The following is a 15,773-nucleotide window of genomic DNA, read 5'->3' on the forward strand; positions in this document are numbered from 1 at the left end:
AAAATGATTGTATCTCTACAGTTTAAAAATGTAATAAGCTTTGCCTCTGCACAGAGTGGATAGTGAAACAAATGGAATCATCATAAATACATTATTTCATATTTATTACTTCCCCCTCCTCTTTGCTTTATTATTGTAGCTCTAGTAATAAATAATAATGTAAGGATTCTGGATCAGCACCATGATGCCCATAGTATATACAGTATTCTGAAGAAGGTCTAAAATGTCACTGTGTGTGCGTGCATGTGTGTGTTTTATTTAGATGGATTTTTAAAAAAAATATTACTCATGATATAACATTGTGCAGACATGGCTGGTAAGGACATGAGGAGGAAACAGCAGGAGCTGTGTGAGGCTACTAAAGGCAGGGCTATAACATTTTTCTGTCATCATTTTATTATAGATTAAGTGCAAGAGTTGTTAGGTGTGGATAATTAGATTATAGTTTATTGCAATAGCAAGTTGTGCCTTGTTCTCACATAGCAAGTGCAGAGTGATATATGAAATGATGGGATGGAAGGAAGAAGAGAAGCAAAGAGTGATTCACAGGCAGAGCCTAAATTATTTCTCACAGTTTTTTGTTGCCTTATGGTTCCAAGCGCTGTCACCAATCTTTGCACTTTGTTATTATCTCATGACACTTGTTTAATCAGCTACCATCTCTCCTGTGGACTTTTTACTGTCTACAGTCTCAGACCAACACAGCCCTGCCCTCATAGCTGGACTGGCCATCGGGCATACCGGGCATTTGCCCGGTGGGCCGCTGGCGATTTTTTGGTTTTTTTTGGGGAAGGGTATAAACAATGAAAGGTGTTGGATTGGCCAATTGGTCATGATCGACTCTGGGCTGGACCAATTACAGCCGAGGAGGTCGGATGCACCCTCCCCCTTGTTTAGCAATCTTATAGACGAACTAAAGAAAATGGAGAACAAAAAAAGGAAAGGAGGTGCCGAAAAAATTAGGGCCAAAAAGAAACAAGCCCTTCAGGCAGACGCTGCCAAATGTGTGAAAATTACTGAATTGTTTGGTGGTAGCTATGGCATAGCTTCCATAGATTTAGCAAGATCAGCAAGTGGTGGAGGCCAGCAGGTGGATGAAGGAAAGGGGAGGCAAGAGAGAGAGCTGGAAGAGCAAGAGAGAGAGCTGGAAGAGCAAGAGAGAGAGCTGGAAGAGCAAGAGAGAGAGCTGGAAGAGCAAGAGAGAGAGATGGAAGAGCAGGAGAGAGAGATGGAAGAGCAAGAGAGAGAGCTGGAAGAGCAAGAGAGAGAGATGGAGCAAGAGAGATGGAAGAGTAAGAGAGAGAGATGGAAGAGTAAGAGAGAGAGATGGAAGAGTAAGAGAGAGAGATGGAAGAGCAAGAGAGAGAGATGGAAGAGCAAGAGAGAGAGATGGAAGAGCAGGAGAGAGAGATGGAAGAGCAAGAGAGAGAGATGGAAGAGCAGGAGAGAGAGCTGGAAGAGCAAGAGAGAGAGATGGAAGAGCAGGAGAGAGAGCTGGAAGAGCAAGAGAGAGAGCTGGAAGAGCAAGAGAGAGAGCTGGAAGAGCAGGAGAGAGAGATGGAAGAGCAAGAGAGAGAGATGGAAGAGCAAGAGAGAGAGATGGAGCAAGAGAGATGGAAGAGTAAGAGAGAGAGATGGAAGAGTAAGAGAGAGAGATGGAAGAGTAAGAGAGAGAGATGGAAGAGCAAGAGAGAGAGATGGAAGAGCAGGAGAGAGAGATGGAAGAGCAGGAGAGAGAGATGGAAGAGCAAGAGAGAGAGATGGAAGAGCAGGAGAGAGAGATGGAAGAGCAAGAGAGAGAGATGGAAGAGCAGGAGAGAGAGATGGAAGAGCAGGAGAGAGAGATGGAAGAGCAAGAGAGAGAGATGGAAGAGCAGGGGAGAGAGATGGAAGAGCAAGAGAGAGAGATGGAAGAGCAGGGGAGAGAGATGGAAGAGCAGGAGAGAGAGAGCCAGGGCATCGATGACTTTGCTCGCCCTGAACCTGCCATATTACAGGCCTTCTTAGATTACCACCCACAGCAGAACAGTAGCAGTGCAGTTGTGATGAGGGTGTTCAGCTGTAAAGATGGCACCAACAGGAAGTGGCTTACTTATTGCAAAGAACGCCATTTATTGTTCTGCTTTGTGTGTCTGGCATTTGCAAGGCTGACTGACACCAGCACATTTATAACAGGCATGAGTGACTGGCGACATATACATCTGCGCACAGAGGAGCATGAAAAGAGCACTACACACCAGACCTGTGCTGAAGCTTTTTTCTTAAGGTGCTCAAAAGGCAACATCAGGAGCTTGTTTGCTGGCAGTCAGTTGTCAGCTCACAGAGCACAAGTGAAAAAGAGACGGCAAGTTTTAGAGCGTATAGTGGATGTGATCAAAGTACTTGGGAAGAGGGGACTCAGCTATAGGCATGTGGAGAATGAGGCTGCATACACTTTAGGTGATAACACCATCGATCATGGTAACTTTCTGGAACTGATTGTGTTATTAGGCAAGTATGATATGTGCCTTGGAGAACATTTGAATGACTGCATTGAAAAAAGCAAGAAGTTGCATCAGACCAGTGGATCAAGAGGTAGAGGATCTCTCATCACCCTACTCTCCAAAACAACTGTCAACTCAGTGATTGATGCACTTGGCCATCTCCTTCAAGAGAGCATCGCCAGTGATGTCCAGAAAGCTGGGATGTTTTCTGTTCAGCTAGACACAACCCAAGACATCACAGGTTATGATCAGTGTTCAGTAATCATCAGGTATGTTACTGAGTCTGTGCAGGAGAGGCTTGTCTCCATAGTGAGGTGCGAAGCATCCACGGGGCAGTACTTTGTAAACTTGCTTTCCGGAGTTTTAGAGCATCTGAATCTAGACAAGGCCATGTGCATTGGGAATGCATTGCATGCCGGGAACTCCTGGCAAAACAATCCAAGTACCGCATCAAATACAAGCATTTGCAATTGCAGCACCGCAAAACGTTCATTCTCCGGTTCCAATACCTTCTTGTCTTTTCTTTGCCGCACAAAAAAGGTATGTACAAAACGACGGAGAACAATGCCGGTCCGTACAAAGACAGACTCGATGAAAAGACAAAGAAAAGATACGAGGAAAAATCAAAGGAGTGAAAGGGTCAGACCCTTACGAGCACACAGAGGGACAAAAGACGTTAGCGTGCTGCCCAACTTTCACCACGCTCAGATTTATAATTATACGGTTCTTGGAGTGAGTGCATACACTCATGAAGTTTAGTAACTTCAGGTCACTGCAACAAGCCCAGGTACAGTTTACCGACGGATGGGTGCAGGACCTTGAAATGCACCGAAAGACCATCGTACGAACAAAGGTAAGTTTACCTTTGTTCGTCTCACAAATCGTCGTCATAAATACACATTCGTTAACCGTGTATTAATATAACCTTTGAGCTCAACGGTAATTAATTAGTAGTGGAAAAATAATTGTAATATTTCAGCCATTTCTGCTGTCCAACTACTTCTTACAAAATACATTTTTAATGTTAATTAGATTTTTTTTACGGCAGAAATAAAGGTTATATAAAAGTCACTGCCACAGACTGATTGCGGCTTCTACCTTGTTACACTAATGTTGTTTGTAGCTCAGTATGACTTTGTGTCATCCATGAGGGATGCATTTGACATATGTTTCACATATTATAGCCCAACAAGTTACTTATAGCAATTTAAATACGAGCAATCAGTTTCTTTGCAAATACCGGAAATCAGTTTTTGGCAGACAATCACTTTTTGGCACAACACCGGCTATTGCAGTTAATAATACAGCAGCTTCTTGCCATTTTTTGTGTTTCTTTTTATCGCTGTGTAACTGAGTTCAATTGAAAGCCTGCAAGTACCTCTTGCCAAAAGTTCCCAGAATCCTTTGCGGTTTTATCCATGAATGACGTCACATTTTTGGTGGGCCGGTCTCCAGTCAAAATGCCCGGGCCGATTTTTTGTCCCAGTCCAGCCCTGCCTGCCCTCCAGCACTATCCACAGCAACCCCTCAACAGCAACATTGTACCCATCAGGTAAAGCATCGGCTACGTTTGCTTTGTCTTGTTGCCCATATTAGATTCTTGATGAAAGTGTGTTGTTGTTATTCAGCCTGGTTCAATGTGCCCCTTTTTAACTTTGAGCACCCGCCCCTTTAAACCTCTCTGCACGGCCCTGCCTAACAGACCTACACCTTAGTTCACAGATTCACTTTGTCTAAGGTTGATTTCTGGGATTTCACACAACCCAGGATTCAGATCGTGAATCCATGATGGGCTTGGATTTACATCATTATAAATGAAATGTGCTCTACTTGGAAGCAGCCGGCCCCGCCCCTTTTGACGGGTTGTGTGAGACTTTAAATCATCAAACTGTAAATTATAAATTAAATTGTTATTGATCCTTTACCCCGAGTCCTAAAGTGTAGATTTATTTTATTACTCTTCTTATATTTATTGTTTGTTTACTTGCACCGCTGTAACTGCAGCCTCGTCGTCTCGTCTCTCTATATGCTGGACTGTCTGTAGCGGAGATGACAATAAAGTTTACTTTGACTTCAGCAGCGCGCAGGCGCACCGAGGGCTCTCGCGCTCACTTTATAGAATTTAGAAAAAACATGGGTGCAGATTATAAGTCTGTATCATAATATCTGTTTGTTGTTTTTATTTTGTTTTGCGAGTTGGTTATTAGATGCCGCTCCAGCCAGCCAGAGACTCCCCGCCGCCCCGCCCTCTCCTCCCTGTGCCGCCAGCAGCAGGCGCACCTCGCAAACGGAGGGCGCCCTTACTCCCAGCAAATGGCTGATAGAAAACCGATCGGTGCCTACGAATTTCCCAATATGCGCTGGCATGACGTCGGGGAAGCATGGGTACGACCGATTCTTTTATTTTTTTCTTGCCCGTGATGTCCCCCCCACCACGATGCATTCTATTGGTTTGCACACTTACACACACCCAGCTGTGGTTTCCTGTTTTGCTGGACTCTGGAGAGCCCCGCCTTTAACGCTCTTCTCTCACAGAGAGCAACAGAAAACTTGGAAAAACTCCAGATTGACTGAACTCAGTTCAAAGTTACCTTGACACCTTTAGATGTGAGACGTAGTGATGGTCCGCTTGAAGCTGACGCTCCGGTGCGTGTGTCAGAAAGATCAACGCGCTGCTTCAGAAGCACCGTGTCGAGGCTTGATTCGTTTGGCCAGAGTCACGTGATCAGTGACGTCTGAAGCTTCGTTTAGAACGTACCTTTTTTAAAATCGAACTTTATTGAAACACAATGAGTATACAACATACAAACAGATGAAGTTTACAAAAGAACAGAACATGAACATACAGAACCAGGAGTAAAAAAATTATGATACGAGTAGGCGAAAAAAATCAACATATAAATATTGTTCTGAGAGGCTTTTTGTTGGTTGAGTCTGAAATTGATTGTATGTACAATTCATATCCTTATAAAAAGGCAGAAATATGGTGTTTTATTAATAAACTTACATTTATGGATATAAAATAGCTAAAAGTATTAACAAATATTTTATAAAAAAACATTTATCATTCTTCCTGGGGAACTTAAAGAAAAAGAATAAAACATTTTCCATCGTAAAGAAAACTCCCTTAAAATATGGACAATAACAAAACTGCTAAATTCTTCCAGAATCTCTGTGTAGAGGAACCAAAAGAGATGTGCCACAGTTTCTGGATGATCCCCACAGAAAGTTCAATTAGTATTTATGTCTCTTTTAAATGTTACCATATAGTGACTGGCTGGGTCACATTTATGAAGAATTTTATATGAGATTTCCTTCACCTTGTTCACAATTAGATATTTATGGGATCATCCAGACTGTCTTCCAGGTGATATCTGGAGCATGTCGGTTCCAGTAAGATATTCTATATATGGGAGAGACATGATATCTTCTTGGAATAAACTACGTATTCTCTTATTGCTGTTACCAAGTTCCTGTGAAAAGCAGATTTTTCCCACTGCTGACTCAGCTGGATCAGGGAGAGTGACTGAGGCAGATATTGAGCTGTCAGTGTTTTTATATAACATTAAAGTCCCTGAGGGTATGGCACCAAGCACCATTGAGAATTCCCCAACACTGACGGGAAAATTATATAGTGTAAGGAATTCATTGTAAGTAAGTAGTACTCCCTCGTTAAATTTTAAAACTTAGTAGCGGCCGCCATTGTTGGCAGCTGAAATTTGGCTGGGCCGCGCTATGAATTCTGGGATATGGTGGGCCACGAAGGACACACCCGACCCATCCTTCAAACTCGGGGGAATGAAGGACGCATTTGAAGGAGTCGAGGAATCGGGACAGCCTTCGTCGCCTGGCTGTGACGTCATCGGCCTTCAGATGCGGCCTCCGGAGGATGCAGCCGACGTTTTGGGACACAGCTTGTGTGTCTTTGTTGGTCATGTGACCTCCCAGGGACTACACATGGAAACGAGCAGTTTAGCTCAAATCTGGCAGGTTTCCATCGTCTGTTTTTGTCCTGATGTCCATGAACATGAACACTGTCCCTGTCAAACACGTCCAGATAATCTGATCCAGTGTTGTTCTTCTTCTGTGGTGTTTGTGATGGAGCAGCAGCTGCTGATGTCCTCCACCAAGGGGGCAGCAAATTCAGCTGACTGTCATCATTTATTAAAAAGATGTAACAATGTGACATAATGCAATATAATAGTGTCAGTTACACATTGTGGGTTGCACTGTGGCCAGAATGGACATTACCTCCTGCCTAATGGAAGCTGTCAGCCATCCTGCAACCATGAATTAGATAAGCAGAAGTGAAGGGATTGTTAACAACAATTTAATAATAAAATGTAATGTGATAGTTGCACTTTATTAGCTCCCCACAATCGTATGAATAATAACCATGAATGCACTGCATGCTCATAGCAAGTTCTTTAGGTTTAAAGTGAGATCCTGCTTTAAAGGGCGCTTCATCTGCTGGGAATGACATGTTTCTTCTAGTATGTAAGGCTCAGCCCATCTTACTGGGACTTACTTTTGTAGATCCACATGCTCTAAACCTGCTGCTCCATGATTGGTGCAGAAGCTTTAAGCTACTATTAACAAATAATGACCATGGACTTAGTTGTTACTACAATAACTTATCATTGAGCAACTTTTAATTTTACTTGTAAAACTATGCAAGTAGAATTGAATGGGGCACAGTGAGCTGAGCACAGGCCCACTCTGTGACACTCAGAGGTTTGTGGATATCATACTGAGAGTATTGGACACAGTGCAGCCAGCTTGCAGCCACTTTCCCACCACTTTAGCACAATGTTTACATGAGACTCAGCCACACTAATGTTCCTGGGCAGACATGTGGTGCAGCATGGCTGATGGCACTGTACCTGCAGCTGTCATGGACAAGAACCACTCAATACCTCACCCAAGCCAAGCCTGTGCTGATGTTGTGATCTGAGACCGAGACACTAACCCAGGATCATGATATGATGTTGTGAGAGTTTCACTAAGAATTAGCTCTGATTACAAGATTTCAATCTATCGTAACTCTAATTTGTATTTACTTCAGTTTGTTCATCTTGGAGCTGTGTGCAGCTGAGGACAGTCTTATTATTACCAGGTGAGGATATGTAACAGCCACAGTCTGTAGAGATGATGTCACCATGGAGTGGTGATGTCACTGGAGCTGCCAATATGTGCTCCAGCCAAAGCTACACCAGAGGGTTGTGCTGTGTAACAGGTTGGTGCAGGTGGTGTTATCTACATTTGAACATTAGGCAACAGTCTCATGAAGACACTTTCTATTGTTCACTAAAGACCAACAATAACAGAGACAAAGGGAGAGCAGCAGAACTAGTGCTAACAATTAGCACTGCTAGCCTGCCCACCAACACCAGCTAATGTTCTAAAAACGATGATCAATGATTTTGCTGTAACGGCTCCAGCTGTCTGTGTCAGGGACACGTTGGAGATGAAGTGAGTGATCCAGTGACAAAGGTTTGGAAAGCTGCAGTCAGCTGAGACTAAAGGAGTCACCTGACCGAGAGACCAAATGTTTCACTGAGAACGTCCAGATGAACAGAATCAACCTTTGGGATAATCTGTTCCACACATCCATGTTTCACTTACTGCATTATATTTCCTCATTGCTGTGCACACAGGCCTGTGGCTTATAACCAACTCCAAGTTCAGACTCAGAGGCTGCTGAAGCTGTTTTCTGGAACAGAGACGTGTTGGATATAAAACCAACTCTTCTTTATGTGTCAGCACTGAGGAAAGGAGCAGCTTCGTTTCTAAGTGTATGAAGGACTGTAGCAGTGTGTGTGTGAGCTTTATTTCACAGACAGAACCATGTCAAAAACACAACTTCAGGTAAAAACAATACAAAATCAAAGAGTCTGATCAGAAGGATTAAACAGAGGAGTGTGGGACTGTTTTTAACAGACAGCAGGTTAAGCCAGGCTGGAGGAGTAAACTGAGCCTCGGTGTGAGCAGCAGTGTGTTTGACAGGAAGCTGAGATAAACAGTCTGGAGCCCATTTAGTGCTTCATATGAAAGTGTGAGGATTTGAAAGCAAATCTAAAATCAAGCAGGAGTCAGTGTGAGAATGATTTGTGCTTTTCCTCAGTCAGATGCTGGGAGTTTCAGTTCATCCATGTTCAGCGTGCTGTGCTTTGTGTAACAGGAGAATATGACAGTATAAATCAAGTCTTCATGTCACTGAAAGCCTCCACAGTCTGCTATGGAGGTGCATCAGTTTGGATTTACAAGAAGAACATTTCTTAAACCTGCCACAAGATGGCGCTCCAACAGAAGGGATGTCCACAGTGTAACACAGACACACACATACTGTGTGAATGTGTGAGTGAATGGGCTTTCAACACAAGGCTTCTGCTGCTACCTTTAATTACATAATTAGCTAACAAGAACAAACTGTTAATTACCACCAAAGAACGGCTCCAGATTTTAGCTGCTGACCATTTTGTGAAACGTTGATTACATCAGCTTATTGTTGATTTTTCAACCTTAATATCAGCTGCTTTAAAGGAGCCTGGTTCTCTCGCAGTAACAGTTTTCTTCACTAGATGCAGTGCAGGCACAGTCTGTGTTTCTAAACTACACACTAATGTTCATTGTTGTGCAGCTAAATCCTCCCTCTGGATGGGAAGAATCCCTGTCAGGCTTCAAACACCTGGCTTGGTGTTCTGGAGCTAATGTGTCACCTGTGAGGACTCTGAGATGAACACACAGCAGACACTTCAGTTCTCCGTCTGTGTGTCCTCAGTTTCCCAGCATGCCTTGGCTGTGGTGGTGGAGGTGAATGAGGGGGAACATGCTGCTCTGTCAGCACTCAGGTTTCATACCTGGTGATCTCAGAGGACAAAGCGGCGTTACAGCAGCGCACGTTGATGAGACCTGATGCTCTGAACAGTTCAGACTTCAGCCTCACTCTGAGAAAACAAACGACTGACTGTCAGCAGCAACTACACCTGCTCCATCAGTGACGGAGAGAAGAACTGAGACTGAGAGACATACAGCTGCAGGTCAAAGGTCAGAAACGCCCGCTCTTTGTACGGGTCAGGAGTTAGTACTGCAGAGGTCAGAGGTCAGCTTGCTGACAAACCATTTGAAACAGTTTGGAGCTAAAAGCACAACAGCAGAGGAAAGAAGAGACACTGCAGAGATGATGCAAAATATTGTGTTTTGTTCTCAGCTGTCAAAAAGTGTAACACACGTGTTCCAGCACAGCCTTTGTGTACTTTCACTTCTCCATACTGTCCATTGGAAATCCTGTTTGTTACTTTTTGATTTCAGTCCATGTGTCCAAAGCAAACTTCTGTCCCACACTTTCTCTGCTGACTCTTCACCGATGCTCAGATGATCTCAGATGATTTCACCAGAACTCATCAAAATTCGGGCTCCACAGAAACCCAGACGTCACTAAACAAGCGTAACAAGCAAAGTGAAAACTGGTCGTTCAGCTTTATTGACCAAAGATAAGCTCACATGTCACCTCATGACACAGACACTTATTTCCACAGCATGCACGAGGACTGACAATAAGTGTCTATAAAGCCACTTCTATCTGCCACACCTGTGCTTCTGTCATGGTTGCTCTCCTCTCACTCTGTCATTTATCCACAGTCTGCCTCCCTCTGCTCCGTCAGCTGACGTCCTCTCTACACCACCTGCTGTGTTTTATCCTGCAAAAACACATTTAAGAAGCGTTGCACCGAGTAACGGGAGGAACTGCTATAAAATCCATTTAAAGGAGGTGGTGCTGAGTGCTGTGACTGGGGTCCCACCACTGACATCACGGGTGGAGGACATGTTGGAAAACTGCTACAAAGTGCTGTGCAGCCAGCAGAGCTTACAGTCTGTCCTGTGTGTCATACAGGCTCTCACACTTAGTGTTTCTGTGACACATTGAAGAGAAGTTTGTGTTGTTCACAGTTGTGCTTGTACTGAGTGACAGCTGACATGACCTAACAGGAATAATGTGTCTGTGCTGAATGAGAAGTAACACACAATGAAGTCTTGATGCATCTCAATCATCCAGGAAAGTGAGTCTGTTGCTTCTGTTCATCTGGACGCAGCGTTTTGTGGGAGAAACGTGTCGTCATCATCAGGTGACGTCTTCAGTCTCAGCTGCAGGTTTCAGTCTTACAAACAGGACATTTGCATAAAGACTGAAAGCAGCTGCAGGAACGATGGGCTGGGAGCTCCGTTCCTTCATCTTAATTATGCAGATTCTCAGGACCATTGATCAACAACCACTGATCCATGTCCATGAGTCCCATTCACAGAGATGTGGGAATGGCTGCAGTCACAGCATGTAAGATGGAAATAAATGAGAAGTATTTAGCTGAAGTGGATTTGATTTATGTTACTTCTTTTTTAACTTGTAGTTCTACATTGGAAGATTATTGTGATATTGAAATATAAAAATACATTTATATTCTATTATTTTCTCAAAATAAGCGTCACACTCGTGGAAGCCGGTGTAGCCGCCGAAACGCCTGCATTTATGGAGACTTTCAGCCCCAGGTAGGCCAGTTATGAATCTTCGGATCCACATTATGTCAGCAGCTGTTCTCCACCGTGAACTGTGTTCAAACAAACACGCTCACGCCTCACAGACGACAGCTTACAGTCCTGTAGAGATAAAGTGACTTCGTACAGCCCCGACCTGCAGACACTGTGCGCAGAGGTTCAGGAGCAGAAGTCCCGTTGTAAACATATCACGGCAGACCCGACGATGTTTGCATGAACGCGCTTTTCAGCATCTCTTTATTGACCACTTTACACACACGGTTGCTGTGCGCACACAGCCGGCTGTAGCTTTGCAGCTCACAGCCCGACACACACCAACAACAGCAGAGAGAGCACAGACGTTAAGGCGTGATTGCGGGTGCCGCTCAGGTGCGCCCGCCTCCCCTGCAGCGGCGCTGCATACCACGCCCACCACACGCAGTAACCAGGTAAAATACATACTTGGGCAGAATTTTGCAAATATCTATTTTTCATTTTGTAGCAGCATAGAGCTTTTTTCCAATTATTTTTTAAAAGTCAGGTCAAGGCTCCAAAAGCCCAAAGGCGATATAACAGTTTGTGTTTGCTACATGGATCATTGGAGTTCAGCTTTCCTTTGTTATATTTCTTTAAGAGCTCAAAATGTGTTCATTACATAAATCAAATGTAATTTTCTCTGTAGCACTTCATGGATTTCATAAGCAACACACTGTAGTTGTTCACACAAAGCATAAAGGTAAAAACAATATACACAGTGTTATCTTCATTTTAGATGTCACAAAGTATTTGCGGCTCCCAGTGTTTTCCCGAACCCTGACCCTTTGCATGGAAACCGGGTCCAAAAGGCTCTTTGGGTGTTAAAGGTTGCTGACCCCTGCACTAGGCCCAACTGACACATATATTTGATTCCAAATACAAAAAATAATGTGTAACCTGCTGGAAGAATGTAGGAGGTTGAGACAGGATCTCAACACTTGGTGTCTGCAACAAAAGACAACAATATGTGGGCCGATCGTGGCTCAAGAGTTGGCAGCTCGTCTTGTAATTGGAAGGTTGCCGGTTCGAGCCCCGGCTTGGACATGTTGTGTCCTTGGGCAAAAAAGCACTTTGGGGTCCTTAGGGACGAGTAAAGCGCTCTACAAATACAGGCCATGTAATGGCAGAAACATTCTCTAGTGTAAATCCTGACTAGTTCATTAACTACAGATCAGTTTCAGTGAACATTATTCACAGAGGGATCTGAGTTCCTTATACCAGACTCTACAGAAACTGTAACACTGTGCAGCTCTGCGACTCAACAATATGACAACAATGTAACACACACTAGAATCATCAAATAAAGCCCCACTAACCACTAGAACTAGAACTAACTAACTAGCACTGGACACTTGCATATTAGAGATTTCTACCACCATAGGAGGCGAGATATCATCCTTGAACCAGAGCATCCAGCCCTCAATTTCGGACATTAAAAAGCGACGTGGCCAGGCATGATAACACTTTGACTGAACTGCAGGACTGTGCCTCGAACCACTCTGACACCATCGCCACTCTCCAGGCCACTGTGGAGCGTTTGTCTGCGGAGGTAAAGAAGTTAGATGAGAGATGTGGAGCTCTTGAGGCACTCCAGGAGGAATAATTTAAGAACTGCAGGAATACCAGAAGGCACAGAGGGACCCAAGATGACTGAGTTGGTTCACACCTGTTGGCGGAGGCGCTATCTCTCGAGGAGAAGCCACTCATCGATCGAGCACATAGAGCGAATCGCCAGCGTCCCAAACAAAGTCATCTTCCTCGGCCCATCATCTTGAGATTGCACTACTACCACATTGGTGAGGAAATTCTGCTGAAAGCTGCAGAGAACAAGAACCTGATGTATAAGGGTTTTTAAAATAAACATCCTCCCAGATTTCCCTCCCTCTGTTGGAAACGCAGAGCCGCATTTGCAAATATGAGAGGAAGACTACGTGGGATGACCGGCGTCAGGTACAGACTGCTATACCCTGCAAAGCTGTTAGTGACCCACGGTGATGTGAGGAAAAGCTTTAGCGATCCCAAAGAGACCGTAGACTACGCGGAGAAGCACCTCTCCCACCCACCTTCAAATGTATTAAAAGCAAGGATATATCTATATGTCTAACGCTGACACAGCACTGTGTTTCTTCTTTTCCCTTTATATTCCATGTAAAGGTGAATATGGAGCGTTTATGGAGCTCGTTTATTGACCAGCTGTCAGTTAGAAGGTAAGAGTTACTAGGTTAACAGAGGTTAGCAGTAACAGTACGGGGAAGTATATTGTGTTGTTCTTTTGTTGTTTTTATTTTATCGTACTTTACTTTGTTATTTTGATTTTACCTGTTGTGAGTGCTTCCCGTAATTCTCCTTTTTCTTGCGCCGCTGCGGCCAGAGTTCACAACATTACATATTTTTGTATCTATAAACAGGAAGCTGACACTCTCCAGACTTTATCAAAGGTGTGAGCGTCACAGCAGAGGCCTTTGTGTCAACGTAGCTGAAGACAAAACACAGAAACACATGAAGGAGATTTTCCTGGCCTGGATTTTATACAAATATTCTGCAGTACATCAAAAATGAAAGAAAACCATTAGTCAACATATGAACATCACCTCTGAAGTTACAGAGCTTTGATTGGAGACACAGCTGATGTAACCATAATTAAATGGTTACATCATCTTTAAAGTCCCCAGAGATCAGGAAAAGGGCCTGAGGGTGCTGTGTTTGGAGTCTGCTGGTTACAGTGTGCAGGACCTCACAGGCTGCTGCAGCGTTAGCAGAGGGCGGGACATACACAGCTATCATAATCACGTGTGTAAACTCTCGTGGTAGATAGTACGGTCTCATGCTAACCGCTAGCAGCTCAATGTCCTTACAGCATAGCGTCTCTTTGATAGAGAAATGCCCAGAGTTACACCATCTATCGTTCACAAACACAGCCAGACCCCCTCCTCCCTTCTTACCACTCTCCGCTGTTCTGTCATAAGAGGCTCAGCAGCTAAAGCAGCACACCTGGGTCTCCCAGCCTATTAAAAGCAGCCCTTTGCTTCACCTGCTTCACTAAACATTATTATTTTAAGCAGAGTGGTGTGATTTATGTAGGCATTGCTGTGTGACAGGATGACTTTTCTTGCACACCCACCAAATGAGGGCGCACATGCTTCCACGCCCACTGGTGACTGCACACATCCTTTCAAGGAAGCATTTCATTCATCCCTAACAAATGGAACAAAACACTGTGCAGCGTGTTCAGGTTTGAACGTGGCCCTGGCCTCTCTCTGCATCCACCTGGCACATGCAACACACATCCACTCCCTGCTGAACTGCTTGTATTTGATGTGTTGAAGTTTTGGTAAAGTTTGAATAAATTCCACTTTATTTATAGGAACATTTCATCTGTGGACTCCTGCTTCCCCTCTCCTTGAGCCAGTTTGTGACGGGAACATGACATAAGAAAAGTAATTTATCCCTTTTTGATTCTGTGTATCTGGCGCTCATCCAGTGAGTTCACACTTGGCAGAAACAGACTGAATTTGTCTGGAGAACTTTGGCTTCAGCCAAGTTAGATAAACACACTGTGTCTCTGTCAAAACAGCAGTGTAGTTGTGGCACCCCTGTGAGGGAATGACCACATGAATATTATTTTGTGTAAAACACTCATGTAACGGGACATTTTTCATTGCTATATGTATTTATTTTCAGTTTCTTTAAGAGGATAGAAAATCCATGTAACAGGGATTCATTTTATGTTAGAAAGCAGTGAGGGCGGAACTTTGGTGCTTGCTCCGGGGTTTCGGGGAGCAGTAAGTGGAGCCCACCTTCCGCTGCTTCCTCAGACACGTTCTGGAGGAAAGCAGAGACGCATCGTGTCTTCCTTACTCTGCTCTTCACCTGCTTTTACAGGTCGGTACACGGTGCTCGCACCGAAAATGTTGTTTATTGTCACCATGGTTACCCACGTTAATGTGAATGGGAGAGTTAAGGCGGTCCGCCAAAGTTATTTATATGTAAACACGGGAGAAAACCAGAGGAGTGTCCCGCGCGACCGCACCGCGAGCCCGCTCGTTAGGTGGAGCGCTCGTGAAGCAGAGTCAGTGCGCTCCTATGCTCTGTGCAAACGTGTTGTAATGCTCCAATCAAATCAGTTCTGTGAGATGTGAATGTTAATAGTTCTGTTAAAGTGACTGAGTAGATTAGCTAGTGTAACACAAGCACTCTGAGCAACTCTGTGTAGCTAACAGAGGCATTCATGGGTTGATTAAACAAGCTGTGTTTCATGATGCACTAAATAGTGATTTTGCCAGTAAATTACTGGAGGGAACAAATGTAATGTATTTACCAATGCTGTTATTGAATAGAACTGTTTAGCCAGTAAGACACTGCAGAAGACAATGTGATGTGTTTATTGATATGATAAAAGGATGTAGCTGTTATGGAAAGAAGTGTGAACTTGAGAAACTGAACCAGTTAAAAAGAGTATATTTCACTGATGTTGTGAAATAAGTAAATGTAATTGATGTGAATGAGGAACCAGCTGAACCGTATATTGAAAGCTCATGTTTAGTGTTTTATAGCATTTATTTGTGTGAAATAAATCAGACTCAGACACGTTCTGGAGGAAAGCAGAGACGCATCGTGTCTTCCTTACTCTGCTCTTCACCTGCTTTTACAGGTAACATATTTGTCATCGAGGTCTTCATCCTTGGGACCCGTAACATAGTAACTTCTTCATTGTTATACTTCTAT

At 43.9% G+C, this 15,773-nt stretch overlaps 2 protein-coding genes across 2 annotated transcripts in view; both read left to right on the top strand.

Moving 5' to 3' along the window:
* LOC146576990 (protein NLRC3-like) overlaps positions 1 to 15,773 on the top strand; it is a 460,027-nt gene that overhangs the window by 69,926 nt on the left and 374,328 nt on the right. The gene's annotated exons all lie outside the window — the stretch shown is intronic.
* The window catches only part of LOC146576992 (uncharacterized), a 24,273-nt gene continuing 24,144 nt past the window's right edge, over positions 15,645 to 15,773 (top strand). The window contains exon 1 of the mRNA XM_085269674.1: positions 15,645 to 15,699. The gene's annotated coding sequence lies outside the window, so the exon portion shown is untranslated. The remainder of the gene's footprint in view (positions 15,700 to 15,773) is intronic.

The sequence above is a fragment of the Mchenga conophoros genome, linkage group LG3 (genome assembly GCF_057382185.1).
Source record: "Mchenga conophoros isolate Kocher_MC1m ecotype Shallow Benthic linkage group LG3, M_conophoros_male_GT1.1, whole genome shotgun sequence".
NCBI classification, from domain to species: domain Eukaryota; kingdom Metazoa; phylum Chordata; class Actinopteri; order Cichliformes; family Cichlidae; genus Mchenga; species Mchenga conophoros.